Here is a 16506-nt window from a genome sequence, read left to right as displayed (position 1 = left end):
ATAAGAATTATTGAAAAAAACTTAACCGAATACTCGATGCAGTAACTTAACTAATTAACTGTTCCAATACAGTATCATCATCCCATAAACACACCCCTTGGCAAAAAGGTAAATTCAAATACAGATTCTTTTGGGCAGGAGGAAACAACATCCAAAGAGAGATTTCAGGGAACATGAGTCAGGAATTCTTTACCGAAGCTTGCAAACTTTGAGACTCCAACATCTTGTGACTGCTACAGCTAAAAAAAAACTAGAAAAAAACTTGAACTAGGAGCACTGGTCAATCCCCTTTCATTGTTAAACTGTTACTCCCTGGATTCATGGGCACCTCTGCCTTTACGACTCTCTTCATAAAACCAAGGACAGAATAACCTTTTTAAAGTGACAGCATCATCACAGTACAAACGAAGGTTTCAAAAGGGAATTAGAGTGCTATTTGAAAAGGAACTATGTGCAGAGCTTTGGGAAGCAAGCAGGAAAATGTCACTAAATGAGTTGCTCATTTGGACTGCCAGCACAGACCCACGAGCCTCAGCAGCTTCCTTCTGCACTGTAACACTGCTGTGATTGTATGATAGCAAAACAGACTATCTAGCTATAATCACATTGCTGTTCGCAAGAGCTGACTGTGGGCAAACTGGTTGTTATGTGTCCTACTCTTCAACAGAGACTCTGATGGGAGGAGTGTACAGCTAATGACGCTCCACTATTCCTCACGGTGCCCCCAAAGTGAAAATGTCCATTGGAATCACCATGCTGATTAAATTGATTTTACTTTTATTGCTATCCAGCATAAAAAGGAGACTCCACTGCATTTCATCAATAAGACTGAAACTTAATCATTATGAACAAATTTAGTCTTTAATGTACAACAAAATGCGCTATTAATTACTATGGTGCAAACTTAACTAATAACCTCTTTAAACTCAAATACATACACAATGATAAACAAACAGGGTGAGATGGAGTATACAGCTCTGCACTGATCTTGAGTGGGAAAAATAGATAGAAAAGGAAATCCTGAGCCCAAACCACAAGATTGGAATGGGGTAAGGTCTTCACAATTCTTTGAGTTTCCATCAATGAGATCATGTCAGCTACAGGGAGATAGAAGATCCTCTCTTCAGGCAGTCGGTCAGTTAAACCCAGGTCTTTTATTGAGTTAGAAGTTCCATTTCTTTGTCTTTGACCTTTTTTTTATTCACAGAGAGCAAGGAAATAGGAGAGAGGGAGAAAGAAAGAGAGAGCACCACTTCCTTTTTCTTTATTCATTCATGAGATGTAAGTGTCACTATGAAGACCAGCATTTATTGTCCATCTCTAATTGCCCCAAGGGCAGTTAAAAGTCAATCTCCACATTGCTGTGGGTCTGGAATCACATTTCAGCCAGACCAGGTAAGGTCAGCCATTTCCTCCCCTAAATGACATTAAAAGGGCTTTTCTCTTTCCAGAGAACATAGATTTGTCTTTTCTGAAAGCTTCTTTGAGGTGTTTTTTCAACTGCCACGGCTGCCCAGTCCATAGCGAAACAGAGACTAATAATGCAAATGTTGTTTGGCATCCTGTAGCCCAAGTCCCATCCACTGGTTTGTCAAACAAGAGTAACAAATCCATCCTATCTCGCTGCACTTTGAAAACTCAATTGAGCTTTTGTAGGTGATAAGTGAAGCACAGCGGAGTCTACTTTTGACTTTTACATTCCAAACTACAAGACACATGGTAAACCCACTGTAAGCCAGACATTGTCCATAACTTCAAATTTTCCAGTTTTGCCTTCTAAAAAGTAATGCAGTTCTTATACTCCACTTCGAAGGCATCGATCGCCATAAAGCAGTGCGGTATGAACTGAGATTGTGAAAGATATTGTTTAAATGCAAAGTCCAAAGATGTATGGATTAGGTGGATTGGCCATTGGAAATGCAGAATTACAGAATAGGGTATGGGGGGGGTAGTAGGTCTGGGTGGGATGCTCTTCGGATGGTTGGTGTTATCTCGATGGGCCGACTGGCCTGGGTCCACACTGGTAGGTATTCTATGGTCCTATGAGATCCAAGATCTTTCTTTCCATAATACCACTTGCCTTTTCTGCGTAACTATGCAGAGTATCAAATTGTATTATTATATTTCCGTACTCAATTGGGCAAAACCTATTCCTGCAAACATTCTGACAGAAAACCCTGGGGAATATTTCTGGAGAGTTACAGAACATGTTCAGATTCTTTTTCATCCTGTGGTTATGTGATCTAATTAGGTGAATAATCATTGGCTAGAAATAAAGTGGGAATAAACAAACAACCATTTTATTCTAAGCAGTCTGCAGTTATAGATGCACACCAGGGAGTGCTCATAAGAGGCATTCTTGTGAAATGTGAGCTGAAAAGTATATAAGACCAGTCCACTGGGAGAAGAGAATATTGTCACAATAGAAGTTCATTTTAACGTGACACTGGGTTAGAGAAAGCAGATCACAGATCCTGCCTCATCCTGGGAGACTGTAGGCGCTTTTGAAATGAACAAAGTTAGACTCTCAAGGTCAGAGAGGATTGCAGTGCAATGGACAGCACTTCCAGTGGTCATAAAGTAGCTAAAATAAGTGCTCATTTCAAGGTTACAATTCACAGCACAGTTATTGCTGTATTGAGCTCAACAAGTGCCTAGCTTCACCCACGTGTGCCATGTCCCTCTTTTCTTTTAACCCCATCATAATACTCTATTCCTTTCTATCTCATGTGTATCAAGATTCCCCTCAAAATTGCCTGCTGTGTCATTTAGCAGTAGCTCTGTAACACTCAGTAATCGTATATTTGTGCATGATGCCCTATTTAACAGTGATACAAGCTAAATGCCTGTGCGCTGTTATCTTCCATGTTCTCTTTTAGTAATAAGGCTCACTCTCAGGGTAATGGCATTTGTTCTGAGTTCTCTGTCAGATCTATTTAAGGTTTTCAAAATTCCCAATTATACTTTCTGCCTTCTGTGCAGAAGCTGCTGTCTCTTACTCTTGCTGTCAATTCCATCAATGCTGGCTGTCCTCTGGCACTTCACCAAAGTGGCTATTTTTCTCATGTTTGAACCTCACCTATGAGTGTTTGCAAACTATTCCAAGACAGCAGTCATCAGCCAAGTCAGGCATTTCTTTCAGTCCAGTTCAGTGATGAGTATTAATTGCTACCTAACCTGGAATCAACTAACTCCATGTAAACTTGTCACACTGTAATTAGGCTCTCCGTCAGCATTGCTGCTGCAGCATGTTATAGAAGAAGAATCCCTACAGTGTGGAAACAGGCCATTTGGCCCAACAAGTCCACACTGACCCTCCAAAGAGTAACCCACCCAGACCCATGCCCCTACCCTATTACGCTACATTCCCCCTGACTAATGCACCTAGCCTACACATCCCTGGACACTGTGGACAGTTTAACATGGTCAATTCACCTAACCTGCACATCTTTGGATTGCAGGAGGAAACCAGGGCACCTAGAGGAAATCCATGCAGACACTGAGAGAATGTGCAAACTCCACACAATCACCCAGGCTGGAATCAAACCCTGGCACTATAAGGCAGCAGTGCTAAGCACTAGCCACCTTGCCGTTATATTGGTGTGATTATCCCATTGTGGACCAGCTTGTTCATTGTTGCACCATAAATGGTTGGGTTGCAACACAGTATGATGTCACAGGTTCAGTTCCCGCACCATCCAAGGTTACCATAAAATACCTCCTTCTCAAACTCTCCCCCCGCCTAAGGCGTAGTGACCCTTTGGTCATCTCTCTCTTTGGGAGATCAACCTATAGCCCTCATGGACTATGGCAGCTTTACCTTCCCTTACCTGTTGTACCACATCTCTGAAAAGGGACTGCTACAAATTAATTGGATTTATATAGCTTGTTGTTCAATATTGTTTGGATAGTACCATGAGTATGCTTTACTATGTAAAATTACACAATATCAACACTCTGTGTTGTTACAGTCGACTAAGCTCTGTAAGTAAACGTCTGTTCGGTCTTTGATGTAGCATTAGTGAAAATGAAGGAGGTGGAGAAACAGTAGTGCTAAGCACATGAATAATCAACATTTCTAGGAATAACCTAACCTTGGCTCAGATGTGAACATCATGAACTGACCACCATTGGAGATGGCAGCATGAGTTGGAAGATTGTGAATTTGTATGACAGCCAGATATCAGCTCAAGGCAATACATCAAAATATTCTAGATCGTGAAAAGGGCAGGAATGAAGCAAATCATCATCATCGGCTGTCCCTTGCAGAGGATGACTCTTGTCCATCTCAGGGTGAGTCTATAGATGGCTTTACAGACTGATACAGCTACCACAGGCTCTGTTACACTTGAGGCAAGTGGAAGACATGGGAAGGGGTGGTTGGATTAAAGGTGTGGCAGCATGCTCCTTCGCTGTTTAGACTTGGCATCCATTTTCCCCTGATCTCAAGTTTCAAGGTGCTCAACATCTTCCCAGGTGTTCACCGTCCACTTTGGTTGGTCTTGGGCCAGTGAAGCTAAGTCACAAGATGAGCAGTATCCCTGCTGGTAAATAGGGTCATAGCTTGTAAACAGAGTCATAGCTAGTAAACAGGGCCAATATTCTTGGATCTTTGGTGTCTGAAGTTCTATAGCTTTCCTTCTGGAATTTTGAATTTGTCCAGATTTGAGGGCAGCATTTCTTGTATCCGATCCCTTTATTGTATCATGGTGGAGATCTTGTGGGAAGTGCCCTTGCCTCTTCCAGAGATTCTGGGTTCAGGTCCTATGCCAGGACTTGTTGGAAAAGTTCACTTCCTTACTATTCAGTAAAAGGAAAAAGTAGTGTATACGAAGATATTCATGCATTCAAACAAGGAACAAGAGGAGGCCACTCAGCTCTTTGAGTTTGGCTTGCCATTCAATAAGATCATGACTGATCTGATTTTAACCTCAACTCATTTTGGTCGGCGTGGACCAGTTTGGGCCAAAGGGTCTGTCTTCTTGCTGTAGGACGCTATGACTCTAAGACTCTATGACTCTACATTCCTCCACATCCGTCAAATCTTTCATCCCCTTGGTATTCAAGAATCTATGTCTATCTTAATGACATTGGAAGATTCTGCGTACACTATCGTTTGAGGAAGAAATTCCAAAGAGTCACAACCCTGAGAGAAAAAGATGCTTCATCGTCTTTGTCTTAAATGGTTTTAAACTCTGACCCTTAGTTCTGGGTTCTCTTGAAGAGAAAACATCTTTTCGACATCCACCCTGTCAAGTCCCTTAATGAAAGTTTTGCTTAAAAAATTGGCTTTGCAGATAGAGGCAGGACTGGCAACAAAATAACATTTAAAAACTAAAAGACTTACATTTACTCTATATAGTTTTACTCAAATACTCCCAAAGCTGTTTCCAACCAACAAAGGCAATTTTCCAGCGCTTGTAATGTCAGAAGCATCACTGGACTATTAATCCAGAGACGGGGTTAACATTCTGGGGCCCAAGTTCAAATCCTGCCACAGCAGATGGTGGAATTTGAATTCAATAAAACTCTGGAATTAAGAGTGGCTCAGTGGTTCGCACTGCTGCCTCACAGCACCACGGTCCCCGGTTTGATTACAGCCTCGGGCAACTATCTGTGTGGAGTTTTCACATTTTCCCTGTGTCTGCATGAGTTTTCTCCGGGTGCTGCGGTTTCCTCCCATAATCCAAAAGATGTGTAGGTTAGGTGAATTGGCCATGTTAAATTGCCCATAGTGTTCAGGGATGTGTAGGTCAGGTGCATTATTCAGGGGTGAATGTAGAGTAATAGGGTAGAGGAATGGGTCTAGGTAGGTTATTCTTTGGTGGGTCAGTGCGGACTTGTTGGGCCAAATGTCTGTTTCCACACTGTGGGTATTCTATGATGATCATGAAACCATTGCCAATTGTTTATGAAAAACCCATCTGGTTTACTGCCATCCTGACCTGGTCTGGCCTACATGTGACTCCAGACCCACAGCATTGTGATCTAACTGCCCTCTGGAATGGGTAATAAAATACTGCCTAGCTCATGACACCCTTATTCCGTAAACAAATTTAATATTTTTTTAAAATTTGGGAGCCAATTTGTACACAGCAAGCTCCCACATAATGCAACGAGATCATGACCAGATTATCTGTTGTAGTAATGTAAATTAAGGATAGGCGTTAGCCAAGACATCAGGGAGAACTGCTCTGCTTCACTGAATTGGAACCACAGGATCTTTTCAGACTACTTGCAAGGGCAGACAGAGGCTTTGGTTTAACATTGCATCCAAAAGACAGCAGTTCACTAATGGACTCAAGTGGCAGCTGGGGTGTTTATGCTTGAGTGCACAGCCTTCTGACTCAGAGGTGAGTGCGCTACCTACTGAGCCACTACTGACATGTATTGGAATTCCTGCCAGTTTGCCCACCAATCCCCCATTGCCAGTGTAATGTACACGACCATGAAACAGGTATACATGCTTGCCAACACTGATCCTGCCAGAAGGGAAGCCATTTACATTTACAAAGGTCAGAATCTAAATGCAGATGGTCTCATGTAATTATGTTGGGACAGTGGGAAATTCAGAATTAGAAGCTTTATAAAAATAACATCACGATTTTCTCGCAGTTTGGCACTCCTATTTGCATCTCTGCTGACAGAGTTAGAGTTAAATAGTACAGTGTTATCGGTTAGTTTATTCCTGTGCTAGTATGATATTTATGTGCAGTGGCGAATGTAGTAAAATCTCCAGTTGAGGGAAGGGAGTGATCTAACAGAAAAATGAAACCAAGACTCCTTAAAGTAAAAATGATAAAAATGCAAAAGGCAACATAGATGAAGCACATGGTAGAAAGCAAATGTGTGCTATACACCGAAACCATGTATACTATTGGTATACGATGAGGGTTGGTTAGCTCAGTTGGTTGGACAGCTGGTTTGCAATTCAGATGGATGCCAACAGCATGGGTTTAATTCCTGCGCCAGCTGAGGTCACCATGAAGGTCTTGCCTTCTCAACCTCACTCCTCACCCAAGGTGTGGTGAAACCTTGGGTTGAAGTCAACACCAGTCTCTCTCTCTCTATTGAAGGAGCAACTCTATGAGACTATGGTGAGTTTACCATGAGCAGTAGACTACAGTAATACAAGGGGCCGGTACTGCTCCTCTACTGTGGAGAGAACATGCAATGTATCTCCTTAGGCAATATTGGCAAAGATGACACAAAACTTGAGCGAACAGTTTAAGGAGCACCTTACAAAGGAAGAGAATGAAGTAGGGGGGCTGAGAGGTTTAGCAGGAATTCAAAAAATTAAGACTGAATGAGTTGAGGGCACAGCCACTGATGGGGGAGCGAAGAGAATCCTAAGAGTTAGAGTTGGTGGAGCGCAGAGATCTCAGAAGGCTGGTGGAAGCTGCAGATCCAGAGATAAGAGAGACCACAGAGGGATTTGAACAAAAAGATTAAGTTTTTTCTAAATTGAAGTGTTGTCCAATAAAGACTCCGAAGATTTTAGACCTTGGGCCTCAGGACTCATTTACAGGGCAGGGAACTGGTGATTTTAGGTCTCCATTGGCTTTCAGTCCAGCTGATATTCATCCATACATTCATATTCATTCATGGTCTCACCCCAGTCTTTCTCTGCAATCGCCTCCAGCCGTGCAACTCACCAAAAGACCTGTGCTCCTCCAGTTCTTGCCTTTTGCTCATTCCCAATTTTGATTGCAGCACCATTATCTTCAGCTTCCCTTCAAAATAAGAGGTTTTGAAATGATCAGTTGATCAGATTACTGTGTCTGAGGAAGTAGATCAGTTTAAACGTTCAGAAACTTTAGTTGGACTGTGATTCACCCTCTGCGATCTCTGCATTCCTCCAATTTAGAGTTCTTGCTTGGCCTGAATTTTAATCACTTCACCAATTCTGCCTTGGGGCATGCCCAGTTTTATTGCCTCCATTATTGTTAGCTGTACCTTTATTTGCTTGGATCTAGTTTCTGAATTTATTTATACCTAAACCTCTGTCTTCTCCTTTAGGATGCTTCTGAAAACTTATCTTTTAATTATGTTTGCAATTACTTGTCCATTATTTTGTTAACTCTTTATCTCTTTAGATGACTTGGTATCAAATTTTGCTCTCTAACACTCTTGTGAAATGTTTTCGGATGTCTTGCTACTTCAAAAGGTGCTATATGAATACAATTTGTTGTTGTTTAGTTGGAAGTTAGTGTAGGTTCAGCACCGAAACAGAAGGTCATCTATTCTCTGCATTTAGCAATCAATCCAGGGTATTGTAATCATTCCATTTGTTAAGTTGCTTAAGCCTTTTTTCAATAATGTATTGCATAACTGGAGTTAATAATTATATCAGGTCAAAATGCATGTGAGGTTAATGTTATTGAGACAATGTAAAGTGTGTTTATTATCTAATTACCTTGACTGCAATTCTGCAGGTCACTTAAAGTTGGTTGATGCTTAAGTGCATTTATTCAAAGGCATGTAGCAATCCGATTAAGTTAGCTTAGTATTCCCAAAGAATTGTTTGCAACAGAGAAGTGTGTTGAATGCCTTTTTACGGCAAAGCGAGCATGTGCAGACAGAATACCGCTTCACTGATAATCTAAGGCACATTCCTTCTCATAAAATTTCTCTCTTTTAGGGAACTGAGAGAAAAGATTGTGTCGCGCAATTACTTCACAGGTGTGTGACCAGTCAGGAGTTACAAATGCCAAAGATGATTTAGCCTGCCCCAGGGAATCTGTTTAGCTCAGTTGGCTTGACTGTTGGTTTACAGTACAGTATGAGGCCAACAGCGTGAGTTCAATTCCCATCTCTGGTTTGAGGTTACCCTGAAGGCCTCTCCTCTTCCCTTGCCTGAGGTCCTGTGGCCCTCAGGTTAAATCTAATAAGAGAGCAGCCCCTCTGGTCTGGTAAGACTATGGCAACACAGCAATAACAGATTGCCCCAGGGCTCCAGCACATTCGATGGACTGGGATCTGTTAACTGTATACTATTGTCCCAAGAAGCATTGCAATGTACCTGCACTGGTTGAAGACTGCAGGCAATTTATGCCAAAGAATGAGACTGTGACAGTAGCTTATTCCTCTGAGACAGAAATTTGTGCCCCCCTCAAACACAAAATCCAGGCTAGCACCCTGTTTCAATACTGAGTTTGCTATGCACATGTTGGCTGTGAGCTTTCCTACTGTACAATACTGACTTTAAGATAAGGAACAGGAGGTGTAGAGGGGATTTGAGGAATATCTCTTTTGTTCAGAAGGTGCTGGGTTTCTGGACCTCACTGCTTAAAAGGGTAGTACAAAGTCAGAAATCACATGACTCTAGGTTATAGTCCAAGTTTATTTGAATGACCTGACGAAGGAGCAGCATTCTGAAAGCTTGTGATTTCAAACAAGTCTGTTAGACTATAACCTGGCTTAGGGTGTAGGTTTGCTCGCTGAGCTGTAGGTTTGATATCCAGACGTTTCATTACCTGGCTAGGTAACATCATCAGTGGGGACCTCCAAGTGAAGCGAAGCTGTTGTCTCCTGCTTTCTATTTATATCTTTCTCCTGGATGGGGTTCCTGGGGTTTGTAGTGATGTCATTTCCTGTTTGTTTTCTGAGGGGTTGATAGATGGCATCTAGATCTATGTGTTTGTTTATGGCGCTGTGGTTGGAGTGCCAGGCCTCGAGGAATTCTCTGGCATGTCTTTGCTTAGCCTGTCCCAGGATAGATGTATTGTCCCAGTCGAAATGGTGTTTTTTTTATCCGTGTGTAGGGCTACGAGGGAGAGAGGGACGTGTCTTTTTGTGGCTAGCTGGTGTTCGTGTATCCTGGTGGCTAACTTTCTTCCTGTTTGTCCTACGTAGTGTTTGTGGCAGTCCTTGCATGGAATTTTGTAGATGACATTGGTTTTGTCCATGGGTTGTACTGGGTCTTTTAAGTTTGTTAATTTTTGTTTGAGAGTGTTGGTGTGTTTGTGTGCTACTAGGATTCCAGGAACTCCATCCAGGAGAAAGATATAAATAGAAAGCAGGAGACAACAGCTTCGCTTCACTTGGAGGTCGCCACTGATGATGTTACCTAGCCATGTAATGAAACGTCTGGATATCAAACCTACAGCTCAGTGAGCAAACCTACACCCTAAACCTCAATCTGAGCTACAAACCTTTACAAACCTTGCGACTATAACCTGGTGTCATGTGGCTTCTGACGCTGTCCACCTCACTCCAACATCGGCACCACCACATCATACAAGGATAGCAAGGTGGGAACATTTAAGATATTTAAGAAGTGTTTAAATGAGCACTTGAAATGCCGTAATATACACTTAGAATCACGGAGTCATAGTGGTGTACAGCATAGAAACAGACCCTTTGGTCAAACTCGTCAATGCCGCTTATGAAATGCAAGAAAATGGGATTGGAATAAACGTTTGATGACTGCTGGGCCAAAGGGTATTTTTCTACACTGTAAAAACTCTATGACTAGATGACTTCTCAGGTATTGGGTAGAAAGCACCACAGAACATCTTGAGATTGTGAGAGGCTCTTTTAAAGATCTTTTGTTTCGGTGAATGAGGGAAGCTTGACCCTGAGTGTGAGCTCAAGTTTAAATGACAAACTATCACCAGGTTGCAACGATAACGCAGTTCAGAGAAAACAACAGCAGCTGTGCTAGTTAAAAGAAGCACTGCATAACTATAAATAGATGCAAGGTGATAGCTGCACGTCGAAGGTTTAGCAACAAACTGCGAAAGAGGATTGCAGATATCTCTGTGAAAAAGCATAACCCAGATAACGGAGATTTAAAAAGGAAGTTAGCAACACATCACAGTGAAAGAATGGAACCTGCTCACTGTGGAGAGAAACAAAATAATTGATATATTTTTGAGTGTAAAGATTTTTTTAAAAAGTGCCTCTCAAATCTCTAGACGTTCTGCAGTGCTTCATACTCAATACTTGTGAAGTCATCAAGTTTTCACAGCCTAGACAAAGACTTTTTAGCCCATCAGTCATTTCCATCAATTTTCCATGAATTAAATCCCGTTTCTCCATTACAAATTGGAGATGCAAAGGGAAAGATTACTGTGGTGCACTGTGGATGAAAGGTAGGAAATTGGACACTGTAAATTGGACTCAAAAAAGGCCAAACTTTGAGTCATTTTTCAGGCATTCCTGTCTGCTGCCCGATACAGATAGTATGCACCCTTGATATAGAAATGAGCCCTTGCTTTGAGTATACTGACAGAAACATTCTTCAGTCATATTTATGGGCAGCATCATCGTAGCCATGTAGGTTCCACTTATAGAATCGCCACTTTGTCTGCTGATTGGTGCTAAATGCAGCATTTCCTCAGATAACTGAACAAAAAAGATGGAATCCCTTCCCTAACCTTATATCACATAATCTCAAACTTGCTGTTAGAAATTACAGCAACTCTTTACTTCTTCCCTTCTACTGACAAGTTCTACAAATTGTTCATTCTTCTTCAGAGGCTTTCCTCTTGCCAAGGACTGGGTGAAATGTAGAATCAGTTGTTTGTTCTGTTGGCAAGAGCAAATTTTGAAATGTAAGTCTCATTGCTAACTATGGGCGATGTGATAGAAAATGTTATATCTTTGGAGTTTAATTTCAGTTCTGAAATGGTTCTTTAAAAACAAAAGGTCAGAAGGTTAATTTTGAATAGTGACCTAAAATGTCAATTCCAAGAAAGCATGTGATTGTAGTCAAGTGCCTAGGACAATACCGGTGGTGCTAATGGATTAAATGTTTATACTGTTGGGTTTGTGGCAGGTAGAATGAATACATTAAGGCAATTAGTTTAGTTTTAAGTTCCGAACAGAAGGTTAGAGTTTCTAGTTGTGAAGAACTCAAGAGTTTAGGAGGGAACTGATTTTTCATAGCAGGAGAACTGCGATTTTTTCTCTCTTCAGGGGAACGGGTCACCTTCAAGGATATTGTTTAATATCTGTAGAGTTTCTAAGGTAGGAGAGTTTGGATAGAGATCTTCAAATTGTTAGTATTTTTGGAATATTGTGTGCAATTCTGGTCTCTCTGCTATAGGAAGGAATTTGTGAAACTTAAAAGGGTTCAGAAAAAAATTACAAGTATGTTTTCAGGGTTGGTGGAGTTGAACTATAGGGAGACGCTGAATAGGCTGGGGCTGTTTTCCCTGGAGCATCGGAAGCTGAGGGGTGACTTTATAGAGGTTTATAAAATCAAGAGGGACATGGATAGGGCAAATAGACAAGGTCTTATCCCTGGGGTGGGGGGAGTCCAGAACGAGAGGGCATAGGTTTAAGGTGAGAGGGGAAAAATTTAAAAGGGACTTAACAGCAACTTTTTCACATAGTGAATGGAATGAGCTGCCAGGTGAAGTGATGGAGGCTGGTACAGTTATAACATTTAAAAGGCAGCTGAATGGGTAAATGAATAGGAAGGGTGTGGAGGGATATAGGCCACACGCTGGCAAATGGAACTAAATTAATTTAGGATATCTGGTCGGCCTGGATGAGTTGGACCGAAGGGTCTGTTTCCGTGCTGTACATCTCTATGACTTTAAAATGAGAAGGCTATCAGAATTGTGAGAGCTCCATGCTATCAGATGCAAAAAGAAATTGTAAAACTAAAGGTTTCAGCAGTTCAAAGGAAAGAAACTGCAAAGCGCCAATTAAGTTAGAATGGAGATAGGAGTGACATTCTCTGGGACTCTTTTTCTGTCATGGATGGTTTTTGGAAACAGGTTGAAACTTTGTTTTGATGTCATTGTGTGTGCAAAGATCTTTCTAACTGTCCTCTATAAATATATTGCTTTATTTGTTTATGTCACAATACGAATCTCTCCCCTTTGAATATTCCAGTTCTCCAAAGGCATTTCAAACCGACACGGGTGATACTTACCGCTCTGTCTGCTCCAGACGAGTCAGTACCTCAGTCTAAGAATGTGTGGACATCTCACTTCTCCAATAGCAGATCAGAAGCTTATGATCATATAAACTTCAATTAAATTACCTCTCACTCTTCTAAACGCCAGTGAAAACAAGCCCAACCTGTTCAATCTTTCCTCTAAACATAATCATTCCAAATATCAATCCTCTGAACCGCTACAACACATCTACATCCTTCTTTAAATGAAGAGACCCAAACTGCACACAGTATTCAAGAAACAAACAATAGAGAATGGAGAAACTGAACAGGTCTGGCAGCATCTATGGAGAGAAATTCCAAAGAAGAGACAGTAGTCCTGAACAAGAATCACACCAAATTCAAAGTCTTATTTCTATTTCTCTCCCCACAAATGCTGCCAGACCTGCTGAGTTCCGTCAGCCGTCTTTATATTTGCTTCAGATTTCCAACATCCACAGTATTTTGTTTCTATTCTCGTATTCAAGATCTGGTTTCACCAATGAACTATATGACTGAAGCATATATTTTTATTGATGAACTTTTGTGTTAGATTCCTCTAATAAAAAAAGAATGACATTCAACTTCTCAATCACTTGCTGTACGAATGCGCTAACCTTGCATGACTCATGCATTAGAATACCTAGCTAACTCTGCCTTTCAGAATTCTGTTATTATTCTCCCTTTAAATGATAGTCATAGAGTCATAAAGATGTACAGCAAGGAAACAGACCCTTCGGTCCAACCTGTCCATGCCGATCAGATAACAGCCCCAGCCTGTTCAGCCTCTCCCTATAGCTCAAATCCTCCAACCCTGGCAACATGCTTGTAAATCTTTTCTGAACCCTTTCAAGTTTCACAACATCTTTCAGATAGAAAGGAGTCCAGAATTGCATGCAATATTCCAACAGTGGCCTAACCAAAGTCCTGTACAAGCCGCAACATGACCTCCCAATTCCTGTACTCAATACTCTGACCAATAAAGGAAAGCATACCAAATGCCTTCTGCACTATCCTATCTACCTGCGACTCCACTTTCAAGGAGCTATGAGCCTGCACTCCAAGGTCTCTTTGTTTAGCAACACTTCTTAGGACCTTACCATTAAGTGTATAAGTCCTGCTAAGATTTGCTTTCCCAAAATGCAGCACCTCGCATTGATCTGAATTAAACTCCATCTGCCACTTCTCAGCCCATTGGCCCATCTGGTCAAGATCCTGTTGTAATCTGAGGTAACCCTCTTCGCTGTCCACTACACCTCCAATTTTGGTGTCATTTGCAAACTTACTAACTGTATCTCTTATGCTCGCATCCAAATCATTTATGTAAGTGACAAAAAGTAGAGGACCCAGCACCGATCCTTGTGGCACTCCACTGGTCACAGGCCTCCAGTCTGAAAAACAACCCTCCACCACCACACTCTGTCTTCTACCTTTGAACCAGTTCTGTATCCAAATGGCTAGTTCTTCCTGTATTCCATGAGATCTAACCTTGCTCACCAGTCTCCCATGGGGAACCTTGTCAAACGCCTTACTGAAGTGCATACAGATCATATCTACCGCTCTGCCCTTATCAATCCTCTTTGCTACTTCTTCAAAAAACTCAATCAAGTTTGTGAGACATGATTTCCCACGCACAAAGCCATGTTGACTATCCCTAACCAGTCCTTGCCTTTCCAAATACATGTACATCCTGTCCCTCAGGATTCCCTCCAACAACTTGCCCACTACTGACATCAGGCTTACTGGTTTATTGTACCCTGGCTTGTCCTTACCACCCTTCTTAAACAGTGGCACCACATTTGCCAACCTCCAATCTTCCAGCACCTCACCTGTGACTATCGATGATACAAGTATCTCAGCAAGAGGTCCAGCAGTTACTTCTCTAGCTTCCCACAGAGTGCTCGGGTACACCTGATCAAGTCCTGGGGATTTATCCACCTTTATCCATTTCAAGACATCCAGCACTTCATCCTCTGTAATCTGAACATTTTGCAAGATGTCACCATCTATTTCCCTACAGTCTATATCTTCCATATCCTTTTCCACAGTAAATACTGATGCAAAATACTCATTTCATCTCTCTCCCATTTTCTGCAGCTCCACACAAAGCCCGCCTTGCTGATCTTTGAGGGGCCCTATTCTCTCCCTAGTTACCCTTTTGTCCTTGATGTATTTGTAAAAACCCTTTGGATTCTCCTTAATTCTATTTACCAAAGCTATCTCATGTCCCCGTTTTGCCTTCCTGATTTCCCTTTTATGTATACTCCTACTTCCTTTATACTCTTCTAAGGATTCACTCGATCTATCCTGTCTATACCTTACATATGCTTCCTTCTTTTTCTTAACCAAACCCTCAATTTCTGTAGTCATCCAACATTCCCTACACCTACCAGCCTTTCCTTTCCCCCTGACAGGAATATACTTTCTCTGGATTCCGGTTATCTCATTTCTGAAGGCTTTCCATTTTCCAGCCATCCCTTTACCTGTGAACATCTGCCCCCAATCAGCTTTTGAAAGTTCTTGCCTAATACCGTCAAAATTGGCCTGTCTCCAATTTAGAACTTCAACTTTTAGATCAGGTCTAACCTTTTCCATCACTATTTTAAATCTAATAGAATTATGGTCGCTGGCCCCAAAGTGCTCCCCTACTGACACCTCAGTCACCTGCCCTGCCTTATTTCCCAAAAGTAAGTCAATTACATTACAGTGTGGAAACAGGCCCTTCGGCCCAACAAGTCCACACCGACCCGCCGAAGCGCAACCCACCCATACCCCTACATTTACCCCTTATCTAACACTACGGGCAATTTAGCATGGCCAATTCACCTGACCTGCACATCTTTGGACTGTGGGAGGAAACCGGAGCACCCGGAGAAAACCCACGCAGACACGGGGAGAACGTGCAAACTCCACACAGTCAGTCGCCTGAAGCGGGAATTGAACCCGGGTCTCTGGTGCTGTGAGGTAGCAGTGCTAACCACTGTGCCACCGTGCCGCCCACGTCAAGTTTTGCACCTTCTCTAGAAGGTACATCCACATACTGAATCAGAAAATTGTCTTGTACGCATTTAACAAATTTCTCTCCATCTAAACCTTTAACATTATGGCAGTCCTAGTCTATGTTTGGAAAGTTAAAATCCCCTACCATAACCACCCTATTATTCTTAGAGATAGCTGAGATTTCCTTACAAGTTTGTTTCTCAATTTCCATCTGACTATTAGAGGGTCTATAATACAACCCCAATAAGGTGATCATCCCTTTCTTATTTCTCAGTTCCACCCAAATAACATCCCTGGATGTATTTCCGGGAATATCCTCCCTCAGCACAACTGTAATGCTATCCCTTATCAAAAATGCCACTCCCCTCAACTCTTGCCTCCCTTTCTATCCTTCCTGTAGCATTTGTATCCTGGAACATTAAGCTGCCAGTCTGCCCATCCCTGAGCCATGTTTCTGTAATTGCTATGATATCTCAGTCCCATGTTCCTCACTATGCCCTGAGTTCATCTGCCTTCCCTGTTAGGCCCCTTGCATTGAAGTAATTGCAGTTTAATTTATTAGTCCTACCTTGTCCCTGCCTGCCCTGACTGTTTGACTCACTTCTGTTCTCAAC

The 16506-nt window shown here is 41.9% G+C and overlaps 1 long non-coding RNA gene across 1 annotated transcript in view; it reads right to left on the bottom strand.

Moving 5' to 3' along the window:
- Window positions 1-16506, bottom strand: part of LOC122559923 — a 38931-nt gene that overhangs the window by 15848 nt on the left and 6577 nt on the right. Inside the window, exon 2 of the long non-coding RNA XR_006314604.1 lies at window positions 7656-7733. This is a non-coding gene — a long non-coding RNA (uncharacterized LOC122559923). The remainder of the gene's footprint in view (window positions 1-7655; window positions 7734-16506) is intronic.

This window comes from Chiloscyllium plagiosum, chromosome 20, assembly GCF_004010195.1.
Source record: "Chiloscyllium plagiosum isolate BGI_BamShark_2017 chromosome 20, ASM401019v2, whole genome shotgun sequence".
Lineage (NCBI taxonomy): Eukaryota > Metazoa > Chordata > Chondrichthyes > Orectolobiformes > Hemiscylliidae > Chiloscyllium > Chiloscyllium plagiosum.
Note: the sequence above shows the minus strand (reverse complement) of the source record. Positions and strands in the feature narration are given on the sequence as shown.